The sequence below is a fragment of the Schistocerca cancellata genome, chromosome 2 (genome assembly GCF_023864275.1).
Source record: "Schistocerca cancellata isolate TAMUIC-IGC-003103 chromosome 2, iqSchCanc2.1, whole genome shotgun sequence".
Classification (NCBI taxonomy): domain Eukaryota; kingdom Metazoa; phylum Arthropoda; class Insecta; order Orthoptera; family Acrididae; genus Schistocerca; species Schistocerca cancellata.
The window spans coordinates 24,752,090-24,761,565 of NC_064627.1; the positions used below are offsets into that span (position 1 = coordinate 24,752,090).

Consider the following 9,476-nt stretch of genomic DNA (forward strand, 5'->3'; position numbering starts at 1 on the left):
GATCCATATCGCGCCAAAAAACCTAAATTTTATAGGTGACACAAAAGACTTACTATATCCGAGAGGATTAATGGTTATGCAGTACTTTCTTTATTCGTGTCAGAGGTACACTAAAATGAACATATATACAATTCATACAAAGAAAACTATACAGTATTCATCCAGAATTTGACAATTTTGATAGCATTGGGAGCTGCAGATGTTAAGTACTTCATGCTACAGCTGGTTGGGCATGAGTTGCTTTTGAAGAGATGCCGGGTTGTCTGCAATTCACCGCATTCACGCAGTGTTGTGTTGGCATTTGGCAGTTGGAAGTTCCATTATGGAGATCGTCCCTTTATCTTGCGACTTCGGTCCGTAGTCTGTTCAAGGCCTTCCAGATGAGTCACTTCTCCAAACGTCAATGCGGCAGGGGTTCTTGTGGTGTTATCCAGTTTGACAGGTGTTGGCATCTTTCTTTCCACTTGGTGAGTCGGGTAGCCGCAGCTGATCCTTCTAAGGGCTGTGAAGGTGTTAGGAAACTGATCCTGGACTTCAGTCTTGGCATGGCAGGTTGATACACAAAGAGTGGATGTCAGGTTATACGAGAGCCGTTAAATAAGTAAGCCGAGTCTTTTTCTGAAAGCAGGTTGGTTTTATTCAGCACTCCGATACACCATATTATTCCCCACGCTTTTGGTTACAAAATCTGTATGCCCCCATAGCACCACTCTACTGGTCGAAGTTGGGGTCAACGCCTCGCTGCATCATGCACGTACTGCTTGCCGCAGAGTGCATCCTCCATTGGGCCAAACAGATAAAAGCCGGAAGGAGCGAGTTCCGTCCTGTAGAAAGGATAAGGGAGAAGAGTCCACTGTGAGCTCCCCTCTGGTGCACACACTTCAGTGACGCCTTGACTTGTCATGGAGAAGGAGAAGTTCGTTTGTAGTGTTGTGGTGCCGAACACGCTGAAGTCGATTCTTCAATTTCCTGAGGGTTGTACAATACACTCGTTGTACCACAAGGCAGGATATTAAACAGAATCCCAGAAAACCGTCGCCATGACAGCTGAGGGTGCGGCTTCGAACTTTATCTTCGGAGGGAAGGTGGTGAGGCGACGCTCTGGGGATTGCTCTCTTGGACCCATGTTGCATCTGCTGTCACGATGTTCGACATAAATTGTAGCGATCACCGTCGGAACGTGTAAGCAATTCTGTACAGACGGTCCTTCTCGGTCTTTGTGGCCTTATGTTAAGCAGCGAGGAACCCAGCGGCCACACACGTTTGTGTTCCCCATTTGGTGGACGTGTGTGTTGGCGCTACCAACAGATACGTCCAGTTGTGCAGTGAGGTATTTGATTGTGATCCTTCGGTCATCTCTAATGAGTGCGTCTGCGCGGTTCAACATCGCAGGAGTCGCAGCTGCGTGTAGCCGGCCGGCACGCGGAAGATGGGACAGGTTTTGCGCGACCTTGTTGCGACGATGACAGACGCAACCCGCCCAACGACTCACCGTGCTTCTGTTCACAGTCAGGTCTTCGTAGACATTGTCTAAGCGCCTATGAATATCTGCGGTGCTGCGGTTTCCCGCCAAAAGGAACTCTCTGCCTGGAACGCGCCTCCGTTACAGACGCCATTTCGAAGGCAACTTCGTGAAGACATAGAGGCTGAAGCGGGAGTATTCCACGATGTCGCACCAAAAATTACGCAATGTTTTTCTCCGATATTGGCCGAGGAAAAAATGTGTTGCGTTACTTACTGAACTCTCCTTTCATGAATAAAAACTCTGTACTCCAGATTCCATGGAGAACACCTATGCATATGTGATTACATGCAATGCTATTGAATTATTATCACAAGAGGCAAACGAGGAAACTAAAAATATCATTAGAACTACACTTCAGTATGAAACTTCCTGGCACATTAAAACTGTGTGCCGGACCGAGACTCGAACTCGGGACCTTTGCAAAGGTCGGGCACACAGTTTTAAACTCCCAGGAAGTTTCATATCAGCGCACACCCCGCTGCAGAGTGAAAATATCATTCTATACTTCAGTATGTTGCAGGAGCCGCTAGCTGTTCCAGTTTCTCGAGAAAGCGCGTAAGGAAAGAGGGGAAAAATGCACCTACAAGTACTTTTCAACACTTCACTTCTTACGAAGTGCAATATCTGTTTAGGTGACTTTAACAAAAGTCAGTAATCTGTCATTACAGTATAAAAATAGAAGAAATCCATTTATGCACTCTGAACATTATAAAATCTTTTGAAATATATCAATGAAGGAAGATTGGGTTTCGTGTCCCGTCGACATATAGATCGTTCGAGACGGAGCGTAAGATCGGATTGTGGGGTCTTGCCCACCCGTCGATAATAGGGTGCCTAAGGGATGATGCAGCGTTCTCTGAATGCTATACAACAGTTCAAACAAATAACATTAGTAGTTTTATTTATAGAAAGCAAATTTGACAACACTTAACTTTGGAGATTTACAAATAGTACTCGCAAGCGAGGCGCGACATGAAAACACTAAATTTCTTGCTATACCAAAGTCCAAGTAAGCACTTGACACATTATCACGACGATCTGATACAGCAGCACCGACGTCCGTTGTAGAGTCGGGCCGATCTGAGCGGACGAGGGCAGCAGGAACGACGCTTACACTCACTTCTTCCAGGTGTCGCTTTCGCGCGGCGCTGTCCATTTCCGCGCACCACTGTCCACTGTTTCCCCACCGCCTTCTCTGGTTTTGCTTTCGGCATCTTCGTTCCAGCGCTTGTGGTTACGCCAGAACATTCCTCCCCCCCCCCATCCCCCCACCCCCACGCCAAAGCGACGCACCGTCGTCGTGTATGGACTGCGACCACGGCGGGGCATGGAAGAGTGTGGACGCTCTGATGGACCGGAAGCTGTGGCTGCAGGGGACGTCAGACTTCCGGTTGTACCCCGCCATCCGACGTGCGCTCTGGCGGAAACGACTCCCGGAAAGCGACCAGAAGGGTACGCGTCCACCTCCTGCTGCCATGAACCACATGAAGAAGGCGGCGACTGCTGCGGTTTGGGCGGCTCCAGCTCCGTGGGTAGGACGAGTAGAGGCGGAGGAGCCCAAGTCTCCGTCTCCTTGGGTCCGTGCACCCGTGAATCTGGGGGAAGAGATATGAAGATAGTAACTTTTCTCGAAAGAACAGATACCATTGATGACCGTGCAGCTTCTAGTAAATGATAATTAATTGAAACCCTGAGCTGACGACAGGTGTTGTTGATATACGTCGATGGAGACAGCTGAAAATGTGTGCCCCGACCGGGACTCGAACCCGGATCTCTTGCTTCCCGCGAGACGCACATTCTCGCGGGAAGCGTGCAAGGGATAAGTCCCTGCAGTCGCGCTATTCATCTGTGTCCTCGGTGGCTCAGCTGGATAGAGCATCTGCCATGAAACAGGTGATCTCGGCTTCGAATCCCGGTCGGGTCACACATTTACAGCTGTCCCCATGGAGGTATACCAACAACACCTGTCGGCAGCTGAGAGCTTCAATTAATTATCATTGGGAGAAGAGAAACTCAAAAATCATCGTGTACGTGACAGAGATGAAGTTGATTTTGCTGGAGGCGCTGCAAACCATCTGGACCTGAAACAAAATACACTCCTGGAAATGGAAAAAAGAACTCATTGACACCGGTGTGTCAGACCCACCATACTTGCTCCGGACACTGCGAGAGGGCTGTACAAGCAATGATCATACGCACGGCACAGCGGAAACACCAGGAACCGCGATGTTGGCCGTCGAATGGCGCTAGCTGCGCAGCATTTGTGCACCGCCGCCGTCAGTGTCAGCCAGTTTGCCGTGGCATACGGAGCTCCATCGCAGTCTTTAACACTGGTAGCATGCCGCGACAGCGTGGACGTGAACCGTATGTGCAGTTGACGGACTTTGAGCGAGGGCGTATAGTGGGCATGCGGGAGGCCGGGTGGACGTACCGCCGAATTGCTCAACACGTGGGGCGTGAGGTCTCCACAGTACATCGATGTTGTCGCCAGTGGTCGGCGGAAGGTGCACGTGCCCGTCGACCTGGGACCGGACCGCAGCGACGCACGGATGCACGCCAAGACCGTAGGATCCTACGCAGTGCCGTAGGGGACCGCACCGCCACTTCCCAGCAAATTAAGGACACTGTTGCTCCTGGGGTATCGGCGAGGACCATTCGCAACCGTCTCCATGAAGCTGGGCTACGGTCCCGTACACCGTTAGGCCGTCTTCCGCTCACGCCCCAACATCGTGCAGCCCGCCTCCAGTGGTGTCGCGACAGGCGTGAATGGAGGGACGAATGGAGACGTGTCGTCTTCAGCGATGAGAGTCGCTTCTGCCTTGGTGCCAATGATGGTCGTATGCGTGTTTGGCGCCGTGCAGGTGAGCGCCACAATCAGGACTGCATACGACCGAGGCACACAGGGCCAACACCCGGCATCATGGTGTGGGGAGCGATCTCCTACACTGGCCGTACACCACTGGTGATCGTCGAGGGGACACTGAATAGTGCACGGTACATCCAAACCGTCATCGAACCCATCGTTGTACCATTCCTAGACCGGCAAGGGAACTTGCTGTTCCAACAGGACAATGCACGTCTGCATGTATCCCGTGCCACCCAACGTGCTCTAGAAGGTGTAAGTCAACTACCCTGGCCATGCAAGCGCCAAGTCGACGGACGATCTCGCGTGGCGCCCACCGTCTGCTGTCGCTAAACACCCTGTAAAAGACAATACCACGGGGTAAGAAGCGATTCTTGCGGCGCCGGATGCTGAGGAGTGTGGAGCAGAGTGCGATGGCAGCGGCCGTGAAGCAATTCCGCCTCCGATGGTCCATCCCGCGGCTGCGAAAGATATGAGGCGAGAAACAGTTGCAATGCTTGATCCCTAGTGTGTGCGGAGCGACATTTGGCCATCTGCTGCTCGAATGTTCTGACAAAACGTTCCGCTTCGCCGTCTAATTGTAGATGGCACGTTGCACTAGTTAGATGCTGTATGTCATTACGTTCACAGAATGTTTCAAATTCATGTGACGTCAACTGAGGTCCATTGGCCGACACTATTACTTCAGGCAAACCTTCAAGGTAAAAAATCGATGACAATACCTGAATTGTCATACGGGACGTTGTCGAGTTCATGGGCACAGCAAAAGGAGACATGGTATAAGAGACAGCCACAATTAACCACTGAGTGTTCCAAAAGGGTCCCACAAAGTCTATGTGCACACGTTGCCATGGCGATTGGAACTTAGGGCAAGTAGAAAACTTTTGTATCGGAGCGGACTGATTTTTCGCACTTCCATGACACTGAGGTCATCTGTCAGCATTACCATGTTGAGCTGTCTCGCGACGCATAATCTCGTATTGGTACTGAGACAACAAAACAGCCCACCTTCGCAGTTTTTGGGAAGTTCGTACAAGAACAAGTTTTGTCGGATGAAACAAGGACTGCAAAGGCTTGTGATCCGTTACTGAGTACAATTATCTGCCATAAAAATAATGGTGGAATTAGGTGAAACAAAACGCAATAGCCAACGCCTCTTTTGTAATTTGTGAATAGTTACACTGAGCTATGGACAACACTTTCGATGCGAAGGCAATAGGCCTGTCTTTATCACCAATTCTGTGCGAAAGCACTGTACCGATTCCATAAGAGGAAGTGTCAACTTGCAGTACAACTGGTTTTTCAGGATCAAAGTGAACAACGCACCTATCAGTGAGGAATGCATCTTTAAATTTTTGAAAAGCTTCTTGGCACTCATCTGTTCAAAGGGGACATTCTTGCGACGCAACCGATGCAATGGTGACGCTATTTGTGCATTTTCCCTAAAACTAATTCTGTGATATTACGAACCTAACCTAACCTAACCTAACCGGAACTGGCAAGTCTCGTTAGGCTAAGAAAAGCGACTGAAGAGGATGTGCACCTTGACTGTTTATGACATGACCAAGATACTGCAACTCAGGTTTAAAAAAATTGCACTTGTCCAGTCTACACTTTAGTCCTGCATCAGACAACACACGAAACAGAGCATGTAAATCTGCAGTATGTTCTTCAGGTGTTCGACCTGCTACTACAATATTGTCCAAATAGTTTGAACAGTAACTTTGTGCGGTAAAATGATCCAAATACCATTGGAAAATGGCGGGTGCGGAAACACTGCCAAAAGGCAAACGCAAATATTTAAACAAGCCCAAATGAGTGTTTACTACACACAATTTTTGAGATTCTTCATCGAGCTGTATCTGAAGATACCCGTCGCGCAAATCATCTATCGAATATTAGCGTCCAGCGCCTAGTTTGTCCATGAGATTCTTTGCGCGTGGTCACGGATAAGTATCAATGACAGTTTGTGGGGTGACTGTAGGCTTTAAGTCAACTCAGAGGCGAAGGCGACCTGGAGGTTTGGGAAGAAAAGCCAATGGACTTGCCCATTGACTATCTCATACGGGCGCAGTAACTCTGCCATCTTGCATTAAGTTGACCAGCGACTTTGTCCCGTAACGCAATGGGAAGAGATCTGGCTCTGCAAAATTTCTGCTGAGCATTGTCTTTCAGCGTAATATGTGCAACAAAATTGTTAGCTTTGCCTAAACCTTCAGGAAAGAGTTCCAGGAATTCTTTTAGCAAGCTAGCTACACCGTCTTTTGCATTGAATGCAGACACTGACAACAGATTGTCCTGAATGTTAAAGCCAAACAAATCAAGAGAATCAAAAGAATCAAGTCTAAATATGTTCTCACAGTCACGTGATTGTAGCACTGTAAAAGTCACTGTTCGTGTATGTGAGCGATACATGGCAAGCAATGTACATTTTCTGAGAATGGGAATAAGCTGCCAGTTGCGTGCTAGTTTTAGACAGGCGTGGAGATCATACGTAAGACGATTTAGAAATGCGACAGAGGCACCTGTGTCCGACTGAAATTTCAAAAGTTTCCTGAAATAAATAAATGAACAAGAAGTTTCTCTGACTGACGTATTACTGTAGAAACAGCACGCTTGCTAGTTGCAAACTTTGAATATACGGCATTAATAACGCGGGCCTTGAGGCGAGAGTGTTGTGAGTGGGCAGAATTCTTATGCTTGTTCCGTTGCAAACATACGGATTGCACAGGTACTTTCCGTCTGCTAGCGTAAAGCGTAAAACTGAGCATGTCGGGAGGGGCAGCCTTGGCGTTTGTGCCGTGTATAACAGCGAGGGCAAGACTATTCGCCCGTGTGACCGCCTGTTTAGCGAACTGCTTATTCGGTGTGGAACGTTGTTTACTTAGCGAGGCTGGTACATGCCACCGGTGCGAAATTGAGCGATCACAACTAAAGGACTCAACCCGACAAATAGCTGGCTGCTAAAACGTATGAGCCGACAAGGCACCAGAATCGTATTGTTCTAATATTTGCACTACCTTCTGAAATGATGGATTGGACTGTTTCAAAATTTGTTCAAATGGGTCTAAGCACTATCGGACTTAACATCTGAGGTCATCAGTCCTCTAGACTTAGAACTACTTAAACCTAACTAAAGGACATCACACACATCCCGAGGCAGGATTCGAACCTGCGACCATAGCAGCAGCGCGGTTCCCGATTGAAGTATCTAGAACAGCTCGGCCACAGCGGCCGGCTGAAAATTTGTTCTCTGATTTTGACATCAGGTACACTGTACACGATCGCATCACGCAACATAATATCGGATTATAAAGAACTGCAAGTACATTTCAATTTGCATTTCCTTGTCATACCCAGCAAATCTGTTACCCAGTCGCAATATGTTTGTCCTGGCCGTTTTTTGCCATTAAAGAATTGATACCTAGCTGCTACCCCATTCACTTGTTGGTCATAACAGATAGTTAACGAAGTGATTACTTGTTCGAACGACAGTTCACTTGAAGTGGCGTTAGGATGTAACTTCTGGATAAGTCTGAACACTGCACTTTATTCCGTTGATAATGGATAAGAAAGTTTTACCGTACCTGGTACATTGTGGGCGATGACGTGCCCCTCAAACTGTAAGAGCCACTCGAGCCATTCCACTTCCTGTTCACAGAACTGTCAAAAAGGAAGTACAGCAGCTGTAGCAGGCGGTGCTTGTTCTGTCGGCCGCGCAGCGTTGGCGAGTAGCTGCTGCACCGTGTTCAGCAGGGTAGAAATCGGGTTCGTCTGAAACTAAAAACAAATGCATTAGCTGTGTGGCATCTAACGCAAGGGCTCCCCCTCAGATCGAGGTCGGGGAGAGTTTCGTGTCGTGTGGACACAAAATTTCTCTTCGTGGACTCGTCAGCGGTTGGACACAATGTTCTTTTCTGATGAGACCCTATCAGTTTCACGTTCATAATACTGATATCCATGTGTGGACATAACGAGGATAGCTTTTACACCTAACTGTATCTTAGAACTTCTCCTTTATCAAGGCAGTTCAGTCATGTTTTGGGGTGGGAACATGTATTGCAGCAGCACATCCTCAGTGTCAATACATGGGAGGGTTGACTGTTGTGATATATCGGGACGACATCCTTGCACACATTGTCGCTCCATTTGGTGAACATACTGGAGCGGAATTTGCGCTGATGGACTACACAGCACGGTCCCATCGGCAAAATCTTGTGAACACCTTCGTAGGGAACCACAGAATCAGTCAGCTGGAATGGCCTCCATATGCTCCAGATTTCAGGTCTTTATGTGCTAAGCTAAAACAAGTGGTTTGAAATTGCCCTGTCCCAACGCAAATGTTACAGAGCATCATAGAGGCTACCAACGGCCTTGCCGCAGTGGTAACACCGGTGCCCGTCAGATCACCGAAGTTAAGCGCTGTCGGGCTGGGCTAGCACTTGGATGGGTGACCATCCGGTCTGCCGGGCGCTGTTGGCAAGTGGGGTGCACTCAGCCCTTTTGAGTCAAACTGAGGAGCTGCTTGACTGAGAAGTAGCGGCTCAGGTCTCGGAAACTGACATACGGCTGGGAGAGCGGTGTGCTGACCACATGTCCCTCCATTTCCGCATCCAGTGACGCCTATGGGTGAGGATGACACGGCGGCCTGTCGGTTCCTTTGGGCCTTCATGGCCTGTTCGGGGGAAGTTAGTTTATCATAGCGGCTGCTGTGGAGGAATCCAACAATATCCCATTGGCTTACCTGGGCAATTTAGTGAGCAGTATGTCTAACCGCATTCAAAAGTCTCTCCAGCTACGAGGAGGGCCAATTGGTTCACAAACAATGAGTTACGCGGGATGACAACGAGAAGAAACTGTTGTGTTTGCGATAGAATCTTATTGAGGTTTTCTGTGTTGTTCGTTTCTGTTTATCTACTGGAAACGTGTTTCTCATTTATTTTTGCTGTCTTATGACTGTACCTGATAGACCAAAAGCTGTTTTGCTTTCTATTATGACCAGTATTCCCAATAAAGCAATATGCGACTTTTGTTTTGACAGCTGCATGATACCAGACATATGTAGGGCCTTGTTTCAGCCCATGTACA

The 9,476-nt window shown here is 48.4% G+C and overlaps 1 pseudogene; it reads left to right on the forward strand.

The window, feature by feature from the left end:
* Positions 1-8,752: 8,752 nt before the first annotated feature.
* Positions 8,753-8,870, forward strand: LOC126163416 (5S ribosomal RNA; annotated as a pseudogene).
* The last annotated feature ends 606 nt before the right edge of the window (positions 8,871-9,476 follow it).